This window comes from Rhineura floridana, chromosome 2, assembly GCF_030035675.1.
Source record: "Rhineura floridana isolate rRhiFlo1 chromosome 2, rRhiFlo1.hap2, whole genome shotgun sequence".
Taxonomy (NCBI): Eukaryota; Metazoa; Chordata; class Lepidosauria; order Squamata; family Rhineuridae; genus Rhineura; species Rhineura floridana.
The window spans coordinates 184,674,283-184,698,169 of record NC_084481.1 but is presented as its reverse complement, the minus strand read 5'-3'; the positions used below and the strand labels follow the sequence as shown (position 1 = coordinate 184,698,169).

The 23,887-nt window shown below is 39.7% G+C and overlaps 1 protein-coding gene across 9 annotated transcripts in view; it reads right to left on the bottom strand.

Moving 5' to 3' along the window:
- The window catches only part of NPAS3 (neuronal PAS domain protein 3), a 1,108,131-nt gene that overhangs the window by 727,016 nt on the left and 357,228 nt on the right, over nucleotides 1-23,887 (bottom strand). The gene's annotated exons all lie outside the window — the stretch shown is intronic.

The following is a 23,887-nucleotide window of genomic DNA, read 5'->3' as shown; positions in this document are numbered from 1 at the left end:
TCCCACGGATGGCGCTCTCTCTGAAGAAGAGTGTGCCCCAGACCAAGATGAGAAGCCGTTGGAAGTTGCTCCGGAGGGCGCACTCCCTTCCTCTCTGCCTGGCGGTTCTTGGGAGGCGCCAGGAGAGCAACCTCCCCCTGACATCGAGCCTGTTGCTGAGGCCCTTTCGGACGAGCCATTGGACGCCCGCCCCGTCACCCTGCGCTCATCGTTGTGAGAAACGGACTGGTCAGAGGCAGGACTTGAGCAGGAGTCAGAGATTAAGATCAAGGACTTTCCCTACTTAAACCTGCGGCTCCAGGGGAGGAGCTGCTGAGTCAACTTTCTTTATACGTTGCAGAGCATGCCTAGAGTGCAGCTAGGGAATTCTAGTGAGTTACTTTAGTGCTCTCTATGAAACGTACTGCTTTTGATGTATCCATTACTCTAATAAAACAAGAATTAATTACACCTGCGTCTCAGCCTTGTGGATCCCATTCTGAACGGGACAATTTGTGATTTTTTTGGGAAAACATTGTGAAAATATTTCAGCATTTTGTGTTAATTTGTCCTAATAAGTATATTATCATCAGGGCTGGCCCCAGGCATGCTGGGGCCCTTGGGTACCAGCCTGCCAAGGGCCCTGGCACCCGCACACACGCCCCACCCACCTACCTACCTACAAGGCAGGGGGAGGGTGATCTGTGGCAGGGAACCTGCCGTGGAAGGGGAGCACTACTCCCCCACCATAACGAGGGTGAGCAAACGAGTGGGGGCAGGGGGCGAGTGAGTGGGGGCAAAGGGTGAGCAAATGAGCAGGCAGAGAGGAGGGTGAGTGAGGGGGTGGGGACGGTGAGCGAAGGGGCGCAGGCATGCCGGCGAGCAGCTCTCTCCCTGCGCTCCACAGCAGGAAGGGGAGCACTACTCCCCCACCATAACGAGGTCAGGCAAGTGAGCGAGCGGGGGGCAGGCAAGTGAGGGGGGAGAGGGCAAGTGAGGGGGCAGGGGGAGGGCGAGTGAGGGTGTGCGGGTGTGCCGGTGAGCATCTCCCTCCCTGTGATCTGTGGCAGGGAGCCTGCCACAGAAGGGGAGCACTACTCCCCCACTATAACCTGGCCGCCCTTTGGAGCCAGCCCTAATTATTGTGTGCAGTTTTGACTAATGAGCATATTTTTGCAAGCAGTTTCTTCTAATATCATGCATATTTGTATGTTATTTTTCACCAACATACTGTATTAATTTCACACTTTTCCATAATACAAGCGTTTCTGTAAACATCTTTTTGGTTGCAGAACACCGTAAAATTTGGATTCAGTAAGTATGAATTTCAAAGGATGGCTATGTTATTGGTTCTCATATTGTTTCAGAAAGTGTGGGTTTGATAGATTCAGCCTTAAATGCAAACTGAATTGAATTTTTCCCCCATCCCTAGTTAAGAGTAAGGGCAGAGAGCAAGTATGGAGGTGTAGTGAATGTGTGCCGGCTAGTGACAACAGTAGGTATAAAATTCAATATGAACTAAGTCTGAATTCAGCTTGAGTCATTTTTTTTAAAAAAAAAACAGTTTTAAATTCTCTCTCTCGCTCTCACACACACACAATGTTTGACCCCTCCATTTTCAATTGCACACTTGTCTCCAGTTTCCCCCTTGTTACAATCACTGCTTCAGTTCCAATTATTACTTCAATTTTGCATTCTCCACTTCACTGAAATGCCACTGTTAACAAGATATTTAATGAATATCGCACACTAAATTGCATGGATTCCATACCATCCTCATCCTCTCCAGTCATTCATTTAACCCTAAAGCCACTGGTTTTAGCTATACATATATAGACCAGAGCTTGGAAAAGTTACTTTTTTGAACTACAACTCCTATCAGCCCCAGCCAGCATGGCCACTGGATTGGGCTGATGAGAGTTGTAGTTCAAAAAAGAAACTTTTCCAAGCTCTGAAGAAACATGCACATATATCTCTGAAAGTTCTTTAAGCATCAGTAGTTGCTTTCTTCTGGAGTTCCAAACAGATAGCTGAAAGTAATAATACTAATAACAATAAAGGCTAAGAGTGATGGCAATGGATCACATATCTTGTTCACTGGTGATGGGCAACCAGGCCATATAGTAAAAGTTCTCATTTCCCCCACCCCCGGTTTTTAGGAACATCCTCCTAAAATGGTCTGAAATGAATCTGAAATTATCAGTAATGATTTGAAACGAATGCTGATAAAAGTTAAAGAGGAAAGCAGAAAAGCAGGACTGCAGCTGAATCTCAAGGCTACAGTAATGACAACAAAAGATTTATGTAACTTTAAAGTTAGAACGATGACCCTCCGTGGCGCAGAGTGGTAAGCGGCGGCAGCCGAAGCTCTGCTCACGGCCGGAGTTCGATTCCAAAGGAAGGAGGAAGTGGAATCTCTGGTAAAAGGGGTAGAGGTCCACTCAGCCTTCCATCCATCCATGGTCGGTAAAATGAGTACCCGGAATATGCTGGGGGGTAAAGAAAGGCCGGGGAAGGAACTGGCAATCCCACCCCATATATACGGTCTGCCTAGTAAAACATCACAAGACGTCACCCTAGCGTCGGAAACGACTCGCACTATAAGTGCGGGGACACCTTTACCTTTAAAGTTACGACGAGGACATTGAATTTGTCAAGGATTATCAATACCTTGGCACAGTCATTAACCAATAGTCAAGAAATGAGAAGAAGGCTAGAACTGCCGACGGCAGCTATGAGAGAACTAAAAAAGATCCTCAGATGCAAAGATGTATCACTGAACACCAAAGTCTGGATCATTCAGACCATGGTAATCCCAATTTCTATGTATGGATGTGAAAGTTGGACAGTGAAAAAAAGGGGATAAGAGAAAAATCAACTCATTTGAAATGTGGTGTTGAAGGAGAGCTTTTCACATACCATGGACCACAAAAAAGACAAATAACTGGGTGTTAGAACAAATTAAACCAGAACTGTCACTAGAAGCTAAAATAATGAAACTGAGGTTATCATACTTTAGATACATAATGAGAAGACATGATTCATTATAAAAGACAATAACGCTGGGAAAAACAGGAGGGAGTAGAGAAAGAGAAGACCAAACAAGAGATGGATTGATTCCATAAAGGAAGCCATAGACCTGAACTTACAAGATCTGAACAGGATGGTTTACAACAGATGCTACTGGAGGTCGATGATTTATAGGGTCGCCATAAGCCGTAATCGACGAAGGCACATAACACATACACAGAGGAACATCCTCAGTATGCAGCCAACACACACACACACGAATACCTAACATCTGATTTAAAAGGCTGGGGGACACAGACCAGTAACATTAATAAGGATATTTTCCATATTCCCTATCAACTCATTCTAACTATATTGTAGCACAGCAGAGGTCAAGCTCTGTGAGGTTGAAGGAGAAACCAGTCAGTTTAATGTTTAATAAAAAATATAGCATCTAACCTGCACTATATGGGTTTATTTTGCCATCATCTAACTACCACAGAGATATCAAAATGATGGTGGAGTTTAAAGATTTTGTCTCTAGTCCACCCATGAACCAGCACAGGTTAATTGGGGAGAAAGAAAGTGGGAAAGTGTGGGATTCTAGAAATGTCCTCACCACATAACTATGCTTATTTTCTGCTAAAAGCAGATGGAGTTGCCAAGTTGATGCCTTCCAATTTAAGCAGCAAGTTCTGTTCATAAAGCTGTATGATACAAACATGCCACACAAGATGTGTGGGCAGATGTTACACTAAACCCACATTCATTGTTATGAATGCACATACAATGTAATAGAAGATGCACACACAGTGTATTAGATGGTCATGTGCTTTCTTCCACAAAATGTTTGTAGGACCTAGACCCTGAACGAATCAGCATTTTACATCACAGGAATTATTCTTCCCTCTTTGCCCTAGAACAGTAACAAGACTTAAGAGTCTTAGGGAAAAGAGAAGCTATGCTATCACAGATCAATGCAATGTGTCAGAGGGGGCAGAAGCAGCCCCAAATTAGTGTACTGGATTATTTTATGGACTCTACCATTGCAATCCCTTGCATATAATGCATGGCTCAACAGGCAGGATATAAATCAAATAAATAAATATGCTATACAGTACATGTTTGATTGTGTGCACCACTGTTTTGAGTTGTGACAGAATATCTCTGAGCAATCTGGTCAGTCAGAGTGATAGAGCAAGTATTATAGAGCAGTCAGTGGTTACTTTCACACCATACATTTATTTCACTATTATTCTACTTTAAATAGCCATGGCTTTTAGCATGTGTTTTAAATTGTTTTTATATTGTTTTAAATTTCAAAATTGTGTTTTAAATTGTTCTTAAAATATGTGTTTTAAATTGTATATTTGTTTTAATGTTTTTGATTGCTGTAAACCACCCAGACAGCTTCGGCTATGGGGAGGTATACAAGTGCAATAAATAAATAAATAAATAAATGGCTTCCCCCAAAGAATCCTGGGAAGTGTAGTTTATGAAGGTGCTGAGACAGTTGTTAAGAGACCCCTATTTTCCTCACACAGCTAAAGTTCCAGAGCTCTCTGGTAAGATGCACTTTCAGTTAAACTGCTCTGGGAATTGTAGCTCTGCGAGGTGAGTAGGAATATCCTCTTCACAAACTACACTTTCCAGGATTCTTTGCAAAAAGCCATGACTGTTTAAAGTAGCATAATAGTTGAATAAAGGTATGGTGTGAATGTGGCCAAAGTTCTATATCCTATGCCTGTGTTTCTCCTTGCTGCTTGTTCAGTGCAAACATTTGATACGTGACACAAAATGAAAATGTTCCCACATCATTGATTACAGGATTTTCTGTCCTGTTCTGATTAATCACATTTTTGCTTCTTTTATTTCTTATATATTTTACTGTATGCCATAGAATTCAAATTGTAATACTAAAATACAGTATTAAGAAATAAAAGCAATAAAAATACAATTAGAAATCAATATGAATATTTAATATGATGATTGTGCCATCTCCCATCTTCAACCAGAAATCCACAAACACGCCCATGGATCACAGTTTGGGATCTCTTGCTGTAAGACATCTTGAGTACCTGATAGAAAGGTGGGCTACATGTTTTGGAAACAAATAAATAAATGAAAATACATATTCACTGTACACAGGTTGAAAAAGGATACATTAGAATATCTGCATAGGGATAAGGTGGGTTGGATTTCTGTTCAAAGTTGGCAGGTCTTCATTTCTGACATAGTCCAATCCATTCCTACCCAAGCTGTTACTATAACTAGATCTGACAACTCTGTGGACAGAGCTGAAGGCTTGACTCTTGTAGTAAAAATTTTTGAGATAATTGATCCCTAAAGCCCTAATGCTCACATACGATTGCTCAAAAAATCCCTGTTAGTTTTGAGCTTATCACACTTTGTAATGTTGATGTGTGTGCGTTGTTGCGTGAAACAGCATACATTACGTTGGAGTTAAGTTGCTCAAGAAACTTCTTAGATGCATTAGATCAGGTTAAGAGTCTTTTATTAAGACATTATGGCTTAAGGCTTTAAGATCCCCCCCTCTAGGAGAGAAGTTCTCAGTTCAAAGACATTACACAGAAGACTCAGCTCAACACAGATAACTGCTAGAACTCTCCCAGTCTATCTTGATGCTGCCATGACAACGGCCTTGGCTATCCGTTCCCAGACTGGGCAAAGACATAACTTCTCTTAGCTACAGATTTCCACACTTTCAGACTTGATGGAAAAAAACACTCAGTGACAGTGTGGTTCAATGGTCAACATGTAAATGGCTGCATAATAAACCATTATTCCTGTGGACTTTAATGTATCTTGATGGATACATTAACAAAAACGTTTTTGTTCCCCCTAATACGAGACAGAATGTCTTGATGGATTCTCTGTCTTCTAATTAGGTACGACAAGCATATGGTCAAACTAGCATGGGGATGCACAAACCATGAACACCTGGATGAGTTTGTTGTTGTTGTTATGTGCCTTCAGGTCGATTACGACTTATGGCGACCCTATGAATCAGTGACCTCCAATAGCATCTGTCATGAACCACCCTGTTCAGATCTTGTAAGTTCAGGTCTGTGGCTTCCTTTATGGAATCAATCCATCTCATTTGGCCTTCCTCTTTTTCTACTCCCTGCTGTTTTTCCAAGCATTATTGTCTTTTCTAGTGAATGAGGTCTTCTCATGATGTGTCCAAAGTATGATAACCTCAGTTTCATCATTTTAGCTTCTAGTGACAGTTCTGGTTTAACTTGTTCTAACACCCAATTATTGGTCTTTTTTGCAGTCCATGGTATGCGCAAAGCTCTCTTTCAACACCACATTTCAAATGAGTTGATTTTTCTCTTATCCGCCTTTTTCACTGTCCAACTTTCACATCCATACATAGAGATCAGAAATACCATGGTCTGAATGATCCTGACTTTGGTGTTCAGTGATACATCTTTGCATTTGAGGACCTTTTCTAGTTCTCTCATAGCTGCCCTACCCAGTCCTAGCCGCCTTCTGATTTCTTGACGATTGTCTCCATTTTGGTTAATGACTGTGCCAAGGTATTGATAATCCTTGACAAGTTCAATGTCCTCATTGTCAACTTCAAAGTTACATAAATCTTCTGTTGTCATTACTTTAGTCTTTTTGATTTTCAGCTGTAGTCCTGCTTTTTTGCTTTCCTCTTTAACTTTCATCAGCATTTGTTTCAAATCGTTACTGGTTTCTGCTAGTAGTATGGTATTGTCTGCATATCTTAAATTATTGATGTTTCTTCCTCCAATTTTCACACCTCCTTCATCTTGGTCCAATCTCGCTTTCCGTATGATATGTTCTGCGTACAGATTAAACAAATAGGGTGATAAAATACACCCCCATCTCACACCCTTTCCGATGGGGAACCAATCGGTTTCTCCATATTCTGTCCTTATAGTAGCCTCTTGTCCAGAGTATAGGTTGCGCATCAGGACAATCAGATGCTGTGGCACCCCCATTTCTTTTAAAGCATTCCATAGTTTTTCATGATGTACACAGTCAAAGGCTTTGCTGTGGTCTATAAAGCACAGAGTGATTTCCTTCTGAAATTCCTTGATCCGTTCCATTATCCAACGTATATTTGCGATATGATCTCTGGTGCCTCTTCCCTTTCTAAATCCAGCTTGGATGTCTGGCATTTCTTGCTCCATATATGATAAGAGCCTTTGTTGTAGAATCTTGAGCATTACTTTACTTGCATGGGATATTAAGGCAATAGTTCGGTAATTACTGCATTCTCTGAGATCCCCTTTCTTTGGAAGTGGGATATATATTGAACGCTTCCAGTCTGTGGGCCATTGTTTAGTTTTCCATATTTCTTGACAGATTTTTGTCAAAATCTGGACAGATTCAGTCTCAGTAGCTTGTAGCAACTCTATTGGTATGCCATCTACTCCTGTTGATTTGTTTCTTCCAAGAATTTTAAGAGCAGCTTTCACCTCACATTCTAAAATTTCTGGTTCTTCATCATACAGTTCCTCCGTGAATGAATCTGTCATCCTGGCATCTCTTTTATAGAGTTCTTCAGTGTATTGCTTCCATCTTCCTTTTATTTCATCTCAGTCAGTTAGTGTGTTCCCCTGTTGATGACTCAACATCCCTATATAAACAGTTGTGATTCTATTTGCATTTCTTCCCTCATTTGGTCCTTGTCTCTAATGACTTACAATCTGATTCAATGACTAAGCTGAGTTGCAGTGCCTGCAATTAAACTGATTCAGAGACTATATATGCACCCTGTCAGAAACTGGATTAATGTGCTTAACAAGGTTAAGCAGATGCCCATTTCACTGCAAGTAGGACCAACAGGAATGTTGGTCACTAGTCCTGTGAATGCCAATGACATTTCAATATAGATATCCCCAACATCTTCTCTCCATGTGACTTACACTTCATTCCTACCTGCCCCATGTATTTACATAGAAATAAGTGCCAATAATTTCAACAGAATATATATCCAAAAATAATATGTATGATGTCAATGTAAATCAGCTAAGGAATATGCTGCTGTTTTTATTATTCTCAAGCCCATACTACAATTCTTACAGCTGTGTTGTCGAGCCTATACATTTTAAAGTTTTTAAATAAAATTAGGGGGTGGAAAGGGGATCCATTAGCATTTCATAGGAACTTGCATCAAGAGCACTGCTCATCAAAAACAGAGCAGATGAGAAGAATTACTAAGAGAAAAATGGATACGATAGTTTCAGCTGTGCAACATGGAATTTTCATTTCACTTTATTTATATATCCTCTGATTAGTTTTTCATTCATCATCTGCGGACAAATAGGAGAAACCCAGTCCCTAAAAAGTACCGCACAAAAAAAGCTAGAAGTGTGTATAATTTCAACTAGAAAAAGAAATGCCACATGGGACAACTGCATGTTGTGCTGTTTTCGCTTCCTTGCTTAATCATGTATTGGCTATACTACTACTAAACAGAAGAAGTGAATTATAAGCATAATTGTCTTTGAAAGAAAGAGTAACAATTCCATAATATGATCTACTGTACTGAAACAGCAGCTCATTGACCTGAGCATATGGATACAAGAACCAATGTCCCTCCGTGCACTCAAGCTGGTAGCAGGGCCAAGGTTTGGCTCTGGCTCAACAGGTGTCATCAGCACTGAACCACCAGTATGGCCTGTCTGCACTGCAGTCTACACTTTGCTGGGGTCTGGGGGGGGGGGGGGAGGGGGGGGGGGGGGGGAGGGGGAAAGCAAGACTGAAATATTTCACATCAGATCCTCTACAATCAGCACAAGCCTGAGACCTGCATTTTTAATAGGAAGAGCTTGGAACACTGTGAAATATCAAGTGGGACAGAATTAGATGGGTCTAGATAACCATGGGTAGGAGGCTTTTTACCTGCAACAGTGCAACTCATTGCCAGTATAGCTAAAGCAGTCCCTAACGACTGAGCTGTTTGAAGGCAAGTGTGAATAGAGATCGGTATATGATTAAATAAAGAGTCTGAAGAGAATGTTTCATTGGCTTGCTGTTAGCCAAGTGACAGAATAATCATATGAATATTGCAAGCGCTGTTGCTGGTACAGAAAGGGATTCTTATCATTTCTCCAACCTATTCCTTGATCATTTTCATGTTTATCATATATTTTCATATACAATGTTGTACAGAAACAGAATAGACTATCTTGAAGTCTGGCTCTTTCCTACATGCTACTACATGTAAATATACTTAATAATGCACAAAATAGCAATTAGAACAATACAGGTGAGTTTCACTAATAAAAATATGATAAACCTAATATTTTGGGTAGGAAAGAATATAATACCTTTGTTCAAATTGATCTGTTCCCAGAATAACAGGATTTATTTATTTATTTATTTATTTATTATCATTATTATTATTATTTAGCATATTTGTGTGCCACTTTTCATCACCAGGTGATCTCAAAGTGGCTTCCACAGCAAGAACAAAACAATATAATAAAAACAATTCAGTACATCATAATAATTAAAAAAAACCTACAAAGATATCAATAAATAACCACAAAATTTCACAAAACGGTGAAATCTCACATCATCTAGTCTGCAAGAGAGAGAGAGAGAGAGAGAGAGAGAGAGAGAGAGTAAAGTCCCATCATTGCATAACAGTCCATATCATTCAAAGAAGGCTGTAACAGATTTCTTGGTAGCAGTGTCTTCCCCCAGTGTCCAGACAGGCTTACTTCCATCTCCACATCCTTGGGCCTGCTCAGCTGCTGCTCCCTGAGCTTCTGCTGCCACTGTCATCCGGTTAGCACATTCTGGTTTTGTGAGTTCTCATACTGCAGCTTTGCAGGTGCTCTTTACCTCACTACAAGGTGTTTCTCACTTCAATGGTCTTCTCAGCTGCTCCTGGACCTTGAGATCTTCATAGGAGGCCCTTCACCAGCTGTTCCTACCATCCACAAATGTTTTACATACTTGTTCAAGGTACAAAGAAGATATGTAATGCTGCTGCCTTCTTTTAAAATATGATCCCCAGCTTGCAAATCAACAGTTTTGGTTTTTATTTTGTTTTATTTTTAAATTAACAAGGGCAAATGGGCCAAATTGCAAGAGGAAAGGGGATAACTCTAAGTAGTATGATGGGAGCTGAACAGGGTTTATTTCAGTAATTATCCCATTCTCTTCTGCAACCTGGATCATAGCATAATATAGCAAAGATTGTCTAAATTAAATACTGCCACTGGAGTCAACAGAGAGGTCCAAATGACTGCAGCCCATCTCCTCCCTTTCCATTCCAAAGCCACAATACAGAAAGAATTCTGACTGATTCTACAGCTGATAATAGCACAGCATCAAATATTTATAAGTTCCAAAAATCACATATATCAAGTATGGGAAACCTATGGCCCCCATGATGTTGCTGAACTATAACTCCTATCATCCCTTGTCATTGGCCATGCTTGCTGGGGCTGATGGGTGTTGTAGTTCAGTAGCATCTAGAGGATCAAGGATTCCCCACACCTGACATATACCAAGATGCACAGCATGGAAGTAGGTCACTCTGCCCCACATCTAGAGAACTATGAGAATATAAGGAATAAGTTGGTGATGAGGAATTTTTGTGACAAATTATGGGTGGATGAGATGAAAGGAGCTAGGAAAAGTGAGAGATATCTTAGGGCATAAATATGACCAAAAAATTGTAAATGTACTGCCTCCAAGTCGATTCCGACTTATGGCGACCCTATGAATAGGGTTTTCATGAGGCTGAAAGGCAGTGACTGGCCCAAGGTCACCCAGTGAGCTTCATGGGTGTATGGGGATTTGAACCCTGGTCTCCCAGGTCATAGTCCAACACCTTAACCACTACACCACACTGGCTCTCAAATATGACAAAGACTTATCCAAGACTTATCCAAATGAGAGTATTAGTCTATGAGCTAGTCATTCTGACTCAAGTCTGTATGTATCTTTTCCCAGCACAATTCTGCTAGGAACCTAACCAGGATTAACCCTAAGAACTTTGGCATGTTGGGTATATGCTGTTTTAATGTGTTTTGTTTCCATACAGAGCCCCTCTTGTACTAAGCCATGTATCTGGAATCCTTGTGTGTAATACATTGGGGAGAAGGGTGTGTCATGGGCTAGCCTCTAGGATAGGGTTGCCATATTCCACTTCCACAAATCTGGGCAGGCTAATTTGCATATTGTGCAAAATAGTTGCTAATTACGCATATTAAAGGTTGCACTGTCCAGTTGTTTTTTGTGCCTAGCAATTTCCACCAAAAAACTGAGGGAAGATGTGAGGACATTAAAAAAAAACTTATTTTCAGCCTTAAATGCCTAGACTAGTTTCCAACACTGTTATTGTTGTTCCTTATTTAATCTTTGTATTCTTCTGGGATGTTATTTAAATTGTATTTTGGCATTATGATTGCTTTTCTGTTCTTCTTTAGCTTTAGCTTTACTCTGATTTTCGATATTACCAGTTCATGATCTGTACCGCACTCTGCTCCTGGTCTTGTTTTCACAGAAAGTATGGAACTTCTCCATCTTCTGCTTCCAATTATATAATCAATTTGATTCCTATATTGACCATTTGGTGATGTCCACGTGTACAGTCATCTTTTTAGTTGCTCAAAAACTGTGTTCGCAAGAAACAAATTATTGGCTTCACAGAATTCAATAAGTCATTCTCCTGCTTCATTTCTATCTCCTAACAGGGCTGTGGAGTCAGTATGCCAAACCTCTGACTCCAACTCCTCTATTTTTCTACTGTCCGACTCCGACTCCTTCATAAATGGCAAATGTATATTAACTAGTAATAACAAATTTACTGTAGTAAAATGGTAGCACAAGGCATTTCATCACCACCACATGAATCCAGAGCTTGGAAAAGTTACTTTTTTAAATTACAACTCCCATAAGCCCCAGGGATTGGGCTTGTGGGAGCTGTAGTTCAAAAAAGTAACTTTTCCAAACTCTGGATTCACGTGGTGGTGATGAAATGCCTTGCGCTACCATTTTACTACAGTAAATTTGTTATTACTAGTTAGTATACATTTGCCATTTATGAAGGAGTTGGAGTTGGAATTGGTACATTTCTACCCACTCCAACTCCAACTCCACCCAAAATTGCTCCTGACTCCGACTCCGCGACTCCGACTCCACAGCCCTGTCTCCTAAGCCCCATTTCCCCACAATTCCTAGAGCTTCTCTGTTCCCTACTTTTGCATTCCAGTCCCCCATGATTATCAGAACATCTTGTTTTGGTGTGTGATCAATTTCTTCCTGTACGTCTGCATAAAATCTCTCCAATTCCTCATCTTCTGTTTGCGCTGTTGGAGCGTAGACTTGGATGATGGTTATGTTAATAGGTTTCCTATTAAATTTCACTGATATCACTCACTCACACCTTGCATTATAGCTCCTAATTGCTTTTGCTACATCACTTCTCACTATTAAAGCAATCCCGTTTCTTCTTTATTTCTCATTTCCTGCATAAAATATTTTGTAGCTGCCTGATTGAAAATGTCCCATACCCGTCCATTTTACTTCACTCACACCAAGTATTGTGATGTTGATGCATTCCATTTCTTGCCTGACAATTGCTAACTTTCCCTGGTTCACGCTTCTCACATTTCATGTTCCTATTGTTTACATCGTACAACTTCAGGCTCTCCTTTCGCATCTCTGCACATCAGCCTCTGGGCTTCCATTCAGCTTTGACCCAGTGGTGTCATTATTCGCAGTGCTATTCGTACTTGTCCATTGTTCTTCACCAGTAGCTCAGTGAGTGCCATCAGACTGGGGGTCTCATCTTCCAGCACTATCTCGTGTTGCATTTTGGATAGTCTATTCATAGGGTTTTTGTGGTAAGAGGTATTCAGAGGTGGTTTACCATTACCTTCCTCTGAGTCTGGATGCATCTTAGTCTAGTGTCTGAGCTTTCACCATTCTGCCTTGGAGTCTAGCCTCTTGGTCTAGACTCCTGACGGCATTGCTCTCAGCTTCTTTGACACTCTCAACCCCCCTCACCACGTTAAGGTGTGCATCCTAGAGTAGTTTTTAGTACTACTACATTAATGAACTACTTAATTAGTAGTGTTAATACAGTTCTGTGAACTGTGTCCTACTAGAGGGGCCTAGTAGTTCTGGTGTCAAGGTGTACGTTGGGCTTTGCCATGTTTGAATCATATTAATGAAAGTTGGTGCTTATAGAACACTTGGATATGCTGAGATTTAGCAACAGACATTACAGCCACTCTCTGGTCTATTGAGATACCAACATTTAATTTCTAATGTACTGCTTGTTTTTTCATAGTCCGTGTTCATAGTTCATAGTTTCATAGTTTTCCCGTGTTCCCCCGCCTCGGACCTGGATGGAGGCCTAGGTTCTGTCCCTACTACTTTTTTCTTTTTTAATGGAAATTACAGTTGCCATCAGACCGCCAAAAGGTGTGCATTGCTTTGTGGAGGCCACATTTACATCTCACAATGGTAGGAATAAGGATGGGGGTGAAATTATGTTTTGTTTTTATTTTAATGAGGACCTACCTAATTCACACTTCTTGAACCACTACACCAACTGAAACGCAGCTATCCTTCAGAATTCACACTTCTCCTAATTTTGTGATGCAGTTGTCCAACCAAAAATGTGTATAAAATGCATATAGTAAGGGAAAGTGTGCATAAAAATGTATATATTTGTGAAAGTAACATACAAAATGCATCATATTAGGGAAAATCACTTGCAAAAGATTGTATATGTGTCAAAACTGCAGCTAAAAATGTGTTTATTAGGAGAGGTATGCACTAAAATGTTGATGAATTTTCATGAGGATTTAAAAAAATAAATCACAAATGGCTGCAGAAATGTGAAGTGAATTTAAGACTGAAAAAATGAGAATCTGAAATTGACAGATGTTGATCCCTTGCATCACTTGTTTCTGATTACATTTCTGGCATTGTAACTTTACATGATTCAGGCAGCTCTTCCAGCCTTCTGCAACCTTGCTATTGAAGTATGCAACGCTTGTTCTCTCTCCTCTCCTCTGCCTTGCAAACAGCTTGTTCCACTCACACATATTTGTATGTTGTTGGTATTTCAGCAGGAGTGAGACCAAATTCCCTGGGGAACTCAAGCGTAAAGGTTCTAGTCCAAGTTGCTTAACTACCAGATCATGGAACAGGCTGGTTGGTTTGACTAGAATGGCATTTTTTCCTTCTTTTTCTGGGTCTGTCAAAACTGCTATTTGTATATGGTAGCTGACTATATTTTGGCTGCTAGGAGATTTGAACTGCTGTCTGAACTGATTCTTGGAGCTTGCAGCTGCAGGTGTCAGTTACTGCCCTTATGATCAATGAAATGATCTGATAAGGAAAGTCCTAGAAGTGGGCTCATGCACTGTTTCATACACAGGAAGGAGTTGTGGACTAAGTCCCGAGACATCATCATGCTGTCTCTGCTATCACATTTCCTGCATGTGTACAGTGTTGTGACTAGTGGGTGATGGTAGAGTGGCCAGACACACAGTGGCAGTGCCTGCTAGTGTTGCTGAATTATCTCTTGTTCCTACTGATATTGTTTTGCTTTCTATTTTGCAGCTGACAGTACATAGGATTTTGATTATTTTATGCCAGAGTAGCAGCCACCACTCTGCAGCCTCTGCACAAGAGGCTACTGTAAGGACAGAATATGGAGAAACTGATGGTTCCCAATAGAAAAGGGTGTGAGACAGGGGTGTATTTTATCACCTTATTTGTTTAATCTGTATGCAGAACATATCATACGGAAAGTGAGATTGGACCAAAATGAAGGAGATGTGAAATTTGGAGGGAGAAATATCAATAACTTAAGATATGCAGACGATACCATACTATTAGCAGAAACCGGTAATAATTTGAAACGAATGCTGATGAAAGTTAAAGAGGAAAACACAAAAGCAGGACTGCAGCTGAAAATCAAAAAGACTAAAGTAATGACAACAGAAGACTTACGTAACTTTACAGTTGACAATGAGGACACTGAACTTGTCAAGGATTATCAATACCTTGGCACAGTCATTAACCAAAATGGAGACAGTAGTCAAGAAATCAGAAGAAGGCTAGGACTGGGGAGGGCAGCTATGAGAGAACTAGAAAAGGTCCTCAAATGCAAAGATGTATCACTGAACACTAAAATCAGGATCATTCAGACCATGGTATTCCCGATCTCTATGTATGGATGTGAAAGTTGGACAGTGAAAAAGGTGGATAAGAGAAAAATCAACTCTTTTGAAATGTGGTGTTGGAGGAGAGCTTTGCACATACCATGGACTGCAAAAAAGACCATAATTGGGTGTTAGAACAAATTAAACCAGAATTGTCACTAGAAGCTAAAATGATGAAACTGAGGTTATCATACTTTGGACACATCATGAGAAGACCTCATTCACTAGAAAAGACAATAATGCTGGGAAAAATAGAAGGGAGTAGAAAAAGAGGAAGGTCAAACGAGATGGATTGATTCCATAAAGGAAGCCACAGACCTGAACTTACAAGATCTGAACATGGAGGTCACTGATTCATAGGGTCGCCATAAGGCGTAATCAACTTGAAGGCACATAACAACAACAAAGCAGCCACCAGCACAGTGGGGCCAGAATACTGGCCTCTTAATTGAAAAATTCAGAAGTTATCGGCTCTGAACAATTTGATACCATACAGTCTACAAGCTAATATCTTATGCAAAAATTCCATATAAATTGCATCTTTAATAATTCCTCATTTAGTACCAATCACATTCTGCTAATTATTTCAAAATACTGTAATCCTACATTATTTATATGTTAATTTTTTTAACCTAGAAGAACAAGGCAGCATATCGTGGAGGTACAATAAACAATAATACTGAATATACAACTAGGTGAAGCTACTATAATTATGCAGCAAATCATCTAGGATTTGGGGGACACTTAGTACACCACATACTGTGCTTTGTCTTAGTAAATACTTGGCCCTGAAAAAATTAAGGTGGCAAAAATAAAGCGTAGAAATTATGAACCATATTTGTAACCACAATCAAACATGAATAATTTCAACTGTAAAAATCATTCAGATAAATTAACTGATGGCCTCATCCTCACAAGGTGCATGTCAAAGTAAACAGACAGTCCACTTTAGAAAGTGTCTAGTGAATTGATTTAACAAGTTTAATGTGAGCATCAGTGTGGGGCTATTACTGATCGTAAGCTTTACTGATGTTATTTGTTCGCTTGGAAAAATACCGCTCTTTGGAATGAGCACATTAAGGCTAAAATTGCAGAGAAAACCCTATTACAACTTTATTGCTGGCAAATTGGAACCAAACCTTGTCTGTATATCAATTACTTAGAGTTACCACAGAGATAAATCCTTTTTTTTTTGAATAGACTCAATCTTGAAGACAGTGATGAGAAGCTCCTTATTATACCCTACCAACATCACTAGGTTTTCTTAGCAATTTCAAGAAATTGTCAATTAAGTTCTTTTTATTAGTTTCCAAAAGCTGTTAAGTCAAACACAGATCTGTCATAAGGCTTGTAACAGCATGTTATTTAGGCAAATTTCAACGTTTCACTTTTTCATTATCTACCATCCCAGGCTCTAATCAAAAGTTAGTATAAAGTGAGTTTGTAGCCCTGAAGTCTCATGGGTTCACAAAAAATGTAAATGTCCATTAGTTCCAATTAATGCTACCTTTAATTTGGAAAGTTAATAAAATAATAGAAGTGTTTTTGGCTAACAGTAGATTTGTTTGGAAGTTTAAAAATGAAGATGGATAGGGTTTGTGTATAGATATAAGATATCAATTCCTCTGTACAAAAGAAACCAATTTATTAAACAGCAGTACATATAGTTCCATGTTTCCCTTGCTGTTATTTCATTAAAGCAAAAAACTACACTATCAAGAGAGAAGGCACACTTTACAACCCCAAGAACTGTAAGTTTATGATAGGAGCTTTACTCCTTGCTCTCTAAAGCAAGAGAAACTCAGCACATTGTAGAACGAGCAATGTCTGTCTCCAGGAAGAGCCAAAGCATTACAACATTCAAAAGAAACACAATAGAAAGCCATGCAGGTCAGCTTCCAAGGCAAGTAAATCTACTTTCCTAGCTGGACACAGAACGTCTGAGAAAAAGACGAAGGAAACAGAGATAGCATGTAATTTGGAAAAGTAGGCCTGGCTAGTCACTATCCAACAGTATATGACTTCAGTATTTTCACAATATTTACATTTTGCAGTTTCTAAAGAAAGGTTAAAATTTAGGCAAATGTTTTTGTCATCAGATTTGTGGTATTTGGTAGCCTGAAAAGGAACTGCTTAATGCATAATAATGATGCTGTACTCTCTTAGAGGTGTTCCCCCCCCACAAAACATAAAACATTAGGGTTATTATTATTATTTATTACATTTGTATACCGCCCCACAGCTGAATATTTCTACCCCGCCTTTCACCCAAAAGGCCCTCAAGGCAGCTTACAAAAGAGCACCAATATAAAGATACACCAATAATACACCAATAATACATCAATAGAACATCAGTAATACCAGAGCTTGGAAAAGTTACTTTTTTAAACTACAACTCCCATCAGTCCCAGCCAGCATGGCCACTGGATTGGGCTGATGGGAGTTGTAGTTCAAAAAAGTAACTTTTCTAACATCAATAAAACAATAAAAGCAATATAATTTGCAATACATTTCAAGGTTGTCACAAACTACCTCCCCCCTCACTTTGGCAAAATAAGTATTATAGACATTGGGCTACTTTGCAAGGCTAGCCACACTCTCTCAATCATAGTCCTATCCCCTGTAATATAAATATAATAATTCTGAAATGTTTTTGCATTGGCATTAACAGTCATTTACACTACATTTACATTACACTCCTGTATTTATTGCTACATTTTGTTTTTGAAATGACACACTACTCCCAGCCACAGTTACACTAAAGTCCTGGATGCCTGAATTGTTTTCTGTGGGACAACATCCCAATCTCTGCACTCTGAGCTTTCATTTAAAAAAGGAATTAAGGTTCTAGCTGGTCTGGTTCAAGAGATATACACCAAAATGCCAGCCACCACCCTACATGACTTCTGTTACATGAGCTCATAGCAGGATGCTCTAACCCCACCCTTGCAGGTTGGTAGCCAATATGTGAAATCAGGGGTGTGATTGACAAGGGGTGTGATTGAACTCCAGGCAATAGCTAGAACCCACTACAAGTTCAGAAAACTGTTGTCTTTTCCTGCTTGTCTGAAAATCCCATAAACTGATTACTCAGTTTACTGAGTATATAACTTTCAGCTGCAGCAAAAATCCCTTTCTCTGTGTGTGCACGAGATGTAGAACAAAACATCAATGCAGGATTTTTTGATAGATAATTGTTTACTATAAACAGTTTCAGTTATAATTATATTAAAACTAAGTGCAGGGTTTTTAAATTTACTTGCAAAAACAGCATTTTATACATTTTATCTTTCAAATAATTTTTGAACAAAAATTTAAAAGAAGTGTACATGCAGCTTATGATTACAATGTGTTATACTTTTCTAATTATGAGGAGCCAAATAAGTTGAAATTTTCCTGGGATGTTGAAGAGAACAGTTTGTTTATCTAATTCGTAGCCTGTTTTAAAAACCTTCCCAATATGAAGCTTTAATCCTATGCTCGTTTTTCTGGGAGTAAAACTGCAATGTGAATCCCCCATATCGGGAGTAAACCCCATTGAATTTACTAGAACTTACTTTTGAATAGACATGGTTAGGATTGTGCTGTAAATCAATGGGACATTTGAGTGAACATAGCAAAGTATTGTTTTTGTGTTGTAAATCATTCCCTGCCCATCCAATCCTATTTTTAAAGCAATTAGGCAGGGCTTACTTAGGTGTCATTGCTTTCATTTTGTAGGGTACTAATCCTGATTTTATTTTTTTAAAGAAATGTTCTGCAATGATCAACTGGTTTTGACAATAAACTGTTATATGGGGTGTAAGTATTTTTACATCTCCAGTGTGTGTGTATATATTCAGTCTTTCCAACAACCCTGTGTGGTAGGGTTGGAAACCAAGGCAGCTCACAAGAAGAAATAAATTCATTTAAAATCCAATAACCAAAAAACAAGTATGAAACAGTTGCAAAACAGCTTAAAGTGGTATGATTCTGAATTTTGGGTTGGGTGAGTGAAGTTCCTTATTATTTGAGGTTGCAATCCTTGGCATGCACTCTGTTGCAGTAAGCCCCACTGAATACATTGGGACTTGCTTCTGATTAAATATGCATAGGATTGCACTATCTTTGCAAGTTGTGTAAATAATAAACATCTTTAACAGTCATGCTTATATAAATATTTATTCATACTATGTCCTGAGAAGTATCTGATTTCACACTATGCTTGTAAATTATTATTTCCTCTACATTTTAAGTGTGCCTTCTTCCTTGAGGTGATCATCCTCCAAAGAATCCTGGGAAGTGTAGTTTCTCCCTCACAGTTATCATTCCCACCACCATTAACAAACTACAGTTCTCATGATTCTGAGGTGGGATTCATGTGCTTCAAATGTGTGTTGAATGTGCTTTAAATGCATGGTGTGGATCTGCCCTAGGTATGATGTTCATTCACTAGTGAATTGAAAAGAACAATGTTAAAATATGCTTTTTTAAAACAGGAAGGGCTGTAGCTCAGTGGTAGGGCACATGCTTTGCATGCAAAGGTCCAAACTCCCATCTCTGGAAAAGTCTATTGCCTGGAATTCTGGAGAGCCAATGCTAGTCCATGTCATCAATATTAAACTAGATGGCATCAAGTGGCCTGAGTCGGTATAAGGCAGATTCCTTTGTTCCTAAAAGACGAAAGAGACCCAAGGGCCACAGTGACTCCAAAATTTATTTATGTATTTTATTTACAACATTTATATGCCGCTTCATTGTAAAAAAAAAAACAGTTTACAGAAAGAATTAAAACAGTAAAATTATTGACAAAAAGTTAAAGACAGGTATTTAAAAGCATTCAAAGTAATAAAACCAACAATGAGTTAAAAACAGATAAAAAACATAATAGTTTCTACATGCCTGGATAGGCTTGCATAAACAAAAATGTTTTCATCAGGTACAGAAAAGAATACAATGAAGGTGCCTGCCTAACATCAATAGGCAAGAAGTCTCAAAGCATTGGTGCTGCCACACTAAAGGATTGATTTCCTACGAGAGCAGAACAAGTACTATGTGGCACCCATAATATGGAATGCACACCTTGAACTTGGCCTGGTAGCACATCAGCAACCAGCAGCATTCTGCACTAACTGCAGTTCCCAGGTCAGGTTGTGCTGCATGGGGATTTCTGTGACCTTGGCTAACTGGCTGCCAGGATTTTAGTTTTGGTTATGAACCCTGTTTGTGGGATGCTGACTTTTCTGTCTTACTCACGGGAATCTTGTTATGGTTGGTATGGCATGGAAAATCATCACTGTCTTTTCTTTTTCTATTTGCATTTCATTTACCTCTGACCTCACTCCCTTACATCCATAGAAGCAACAACAGTGTTTCCATGCGCTCAACTCAACCCCCTTAAACTCAATGATGATGCACTTTGTTGTTTGCATGATGGTTTGTTTCTTGCCCAACAGTGGTAAAAGAGAATTCACATACTGGGTAGTGTGGCTTCAATTGCTGTTGTTCCCAAACTACTGCCTGTGAAGGTAGACCAAACCATGTGTGTATTCTCTCTGTCAATTATTACTCACTAGAATTGGGTTGGCTGTCAAAGTGAGTTTATAGCAGCCTGCAGAATCGGCAGGAAAGAGTAGAGAATCTTCTTAACTCTTGCTCATTTCTCAAACCTCTCTCTGCAGGGAAGGGTCAAGTCTGTAAAGACGTTTGGAGCAGCAATGCTAAAAGGCAGGCAGAACATTCTAGGCAGGGGGTTGTCAACTCTGCTTTGATGTGCATATCATGGCAGAGGATCCCTAGTCAAGCCATACCAATAGCACAGCTCTAACAATATCTACTCAGAAGTAAGTCCTGTTGATTTCTAGTCAGGATAGGCAGAAAAGAGTAGAGAATCTTCTTAACTTTTACTCATTTCTCAAAGCTCTCTCTGCAGTGAAGGGTCAAGTCTGTAAAGACGTTTGGAGCAGCCACATTAAAAGACAGGCAGGCCATTTCAGGCAGGGGGTTGTCAACTCTGCTTTGATATCAATATCTTTGTAGAGGATTCCTAGTTAAGTCTTACAGCACAATCCAGAAGTAGCCATGTTGAGTTCTATGGGGCTTAGGCCCTTAGCAAATGTGCTCAGAATTGCAGCCTTCATGGGCATCAATCTTTACTCCTGAGTGCTCCCATCTTATATCTCCACAACACTAAGCTCGCATCTTCCTACCATGGCCTTCTGGTGACTAGCCTGGCCTGAGGGCCATTCAACCCTTCTTGCCAGAAGCAAGTAGGTTAGCTTAAATGTTCCCTACTTAGGCTCCCTAAGTAGATGAGAAGGAATGATCCCATCACTTCAGCTGGACCTGGGAACGCCCTCATTTGCCTAAGATTTCCAACTCAATTTCCAGTCAGAGAGGTTTTGTTGTTTGAGTGGTATGTTCCAAGCACCTGTGGTTGATACTTAATGTATCATGCTTAATGACATCACTAGGGCCCGCCCCTGAAATCTTAGGGTTTGAGATGCTTCTGACCTGGCAACCCTAACACACACAGTTAGAATGCACTTGCTCTACTGTCATTCCCTTGCTCTATTCTTTGAAAGATATCATACCTGAAACAGCTTGCTTTTCACCCATGTGATAATAGTCAAGTAAGGCTGTAATGCCATACCCACGTATCTCTAGTTACTCCCATTCAGTGAGAGTTACTCCTGAGTAGATGTTTATAGGATTGCACTGTAGCTGACTTTACAGGTCTGAGAATGTAAGTATAGGGATATCTGAAGCTGCCCACTACTGACTCAGAGTTGACCCACCTAGCCCAGTATGATATATCCTGGATGACAGTAGCTCTCTGTCAAGTAGTCTAGCCTGCTTTCTAGCCTGGCCACCTGGGATGCTTTTACATGATTTTAGGGATCGAACCTGGGATCTTCTGTGTGTGATTTTATTGTGAGCTGCCCTGACTGCTGTATTGTTGGATAGAAGGGCAGGAAAGAAATATTTTAAATAAATAAAAGAATTTCTTTACAACCGACTAACAGCCTCTGCCATACATTTTGCATGCTTCACGTCTGGGATATTTCCAAGCAGAGGGTTTTTTTTTTTATCTAATGGAACTATTCTTTCCAGATTTTAATAAATTGCTATTTTATGGTTTCTAATTCTTGCTGTATGTGCAGGCTTCCACGTTTTCACCAGCATTCCAACTTCTTGGTCACAGACTACCAACATCTGAAGAGTAAGAAGGTCAAATCTGTCATTACGGTAGTGAAAACTAATCATGGTGACAAAAATAAGTTTTATTTATTACCCTTAATACAAGAAATGTTTGCTGTGGAATATGATTGTACTGTCACTACACACCAGAGATTTTTAATCCCCAATCATTTCAACTTATTTTACAGTTCATTACCTTTTCAGTTAGATATTGCAGCAAAGACTCTCCTGAGCTTACAGAACAGCTTTTAAAAGCTGCTATTTTTGTATTCATTTTTCTGAAATAAAACAGACAGTGAAATTGTACAAAGTTACAATATACTTATTCTGTCTAAACATGAGGACCCAAAGAACCAGAACAAATAATTTGCCTAAATCATCGTTAGGGAGTTTCTATGTAGTTATAACAGTTTAATTATGATCAGACACCCTCTTTCTTCCACTCCAATATTCCAGCACAAAGACAGAATATATCTCACACACATACATTCCAAACAAAATAGAGCTTTCCAAAAAACAAAAAGTTACATGGCTGCTCAGTAAAGATTACCTGTTACGATTTTCATAAGCTCTAATAAGTGTCATTGTGAAAAGGTAAGCAGTTGTATCACTGTGAATTTTGTCCTTTAAAATGCATCATATATGGGCATATTTCATGCGCTAATGCTCCCAGGTCTCCTTTGTACTGACAGAACACAGAGTTCATAAGCAAAATAAAAATACTTGACACTGACTGCACTACAGGATGCGAAAATATAATTGCATGTGCTGTTCTATGCATCTTGTTTTAAAACTATGGAAAGCTATTAGAGGATATGGTCAGGGGGTAGACACTAAACAGGTTTTTATAACAGAATAGTAATTAAAGCTGCACTTTAAACCCTGTGCTGAAGGTCTGTGTCCTTTCACTTGCAGAACGCACAGAATAGCTTGTCTTCCTTTAGCATGTTCAAGCCATGCCTTAAGACCAAGGCTTTTCCCATATGACGCATGCATGCACGCACGGACACAGACACACACTTTTGTCTACCCTGAATTGTCCAACGTTCAGCTTCTCAGGATGTTCATGAGTTCTAGTGTTATGAAAGAGGGAGAAAAATATTTCTCTATCCAGTCTCTCCATGGCAAATAACAAAAATTACATTTTATTTACTTGCTACACATATCTTCCACTTTTCACTTAATTTGATCTGATTTTTTTTAACCAGTGATAAACATAAAATAAAAGGAGGAGTGGGGGAAAAGCAGGCCCTGGAAAATATGAAGTGTTCTATAAAGGTACCAGCAGGGCCAGTTCTAAAGGGTGGCCAGGTGGGGCACTGGCCCGAGGGCCCCTGAAGCTACAGGGGGCCCTCCGCTCCCCTTCCACAATTTGTGGAAGCAGATCACCAGACAGGAGCTTCCGAGCCGCCCGCCATCCTCCCGGTTCACCTACCTTTCTCTCCGCTGTTTTTTGCAGTTTGCCATCAATCAAGATGGTGGCCGAGGTTTCCCTAAGGGCTGAAGCCTCTGCCACC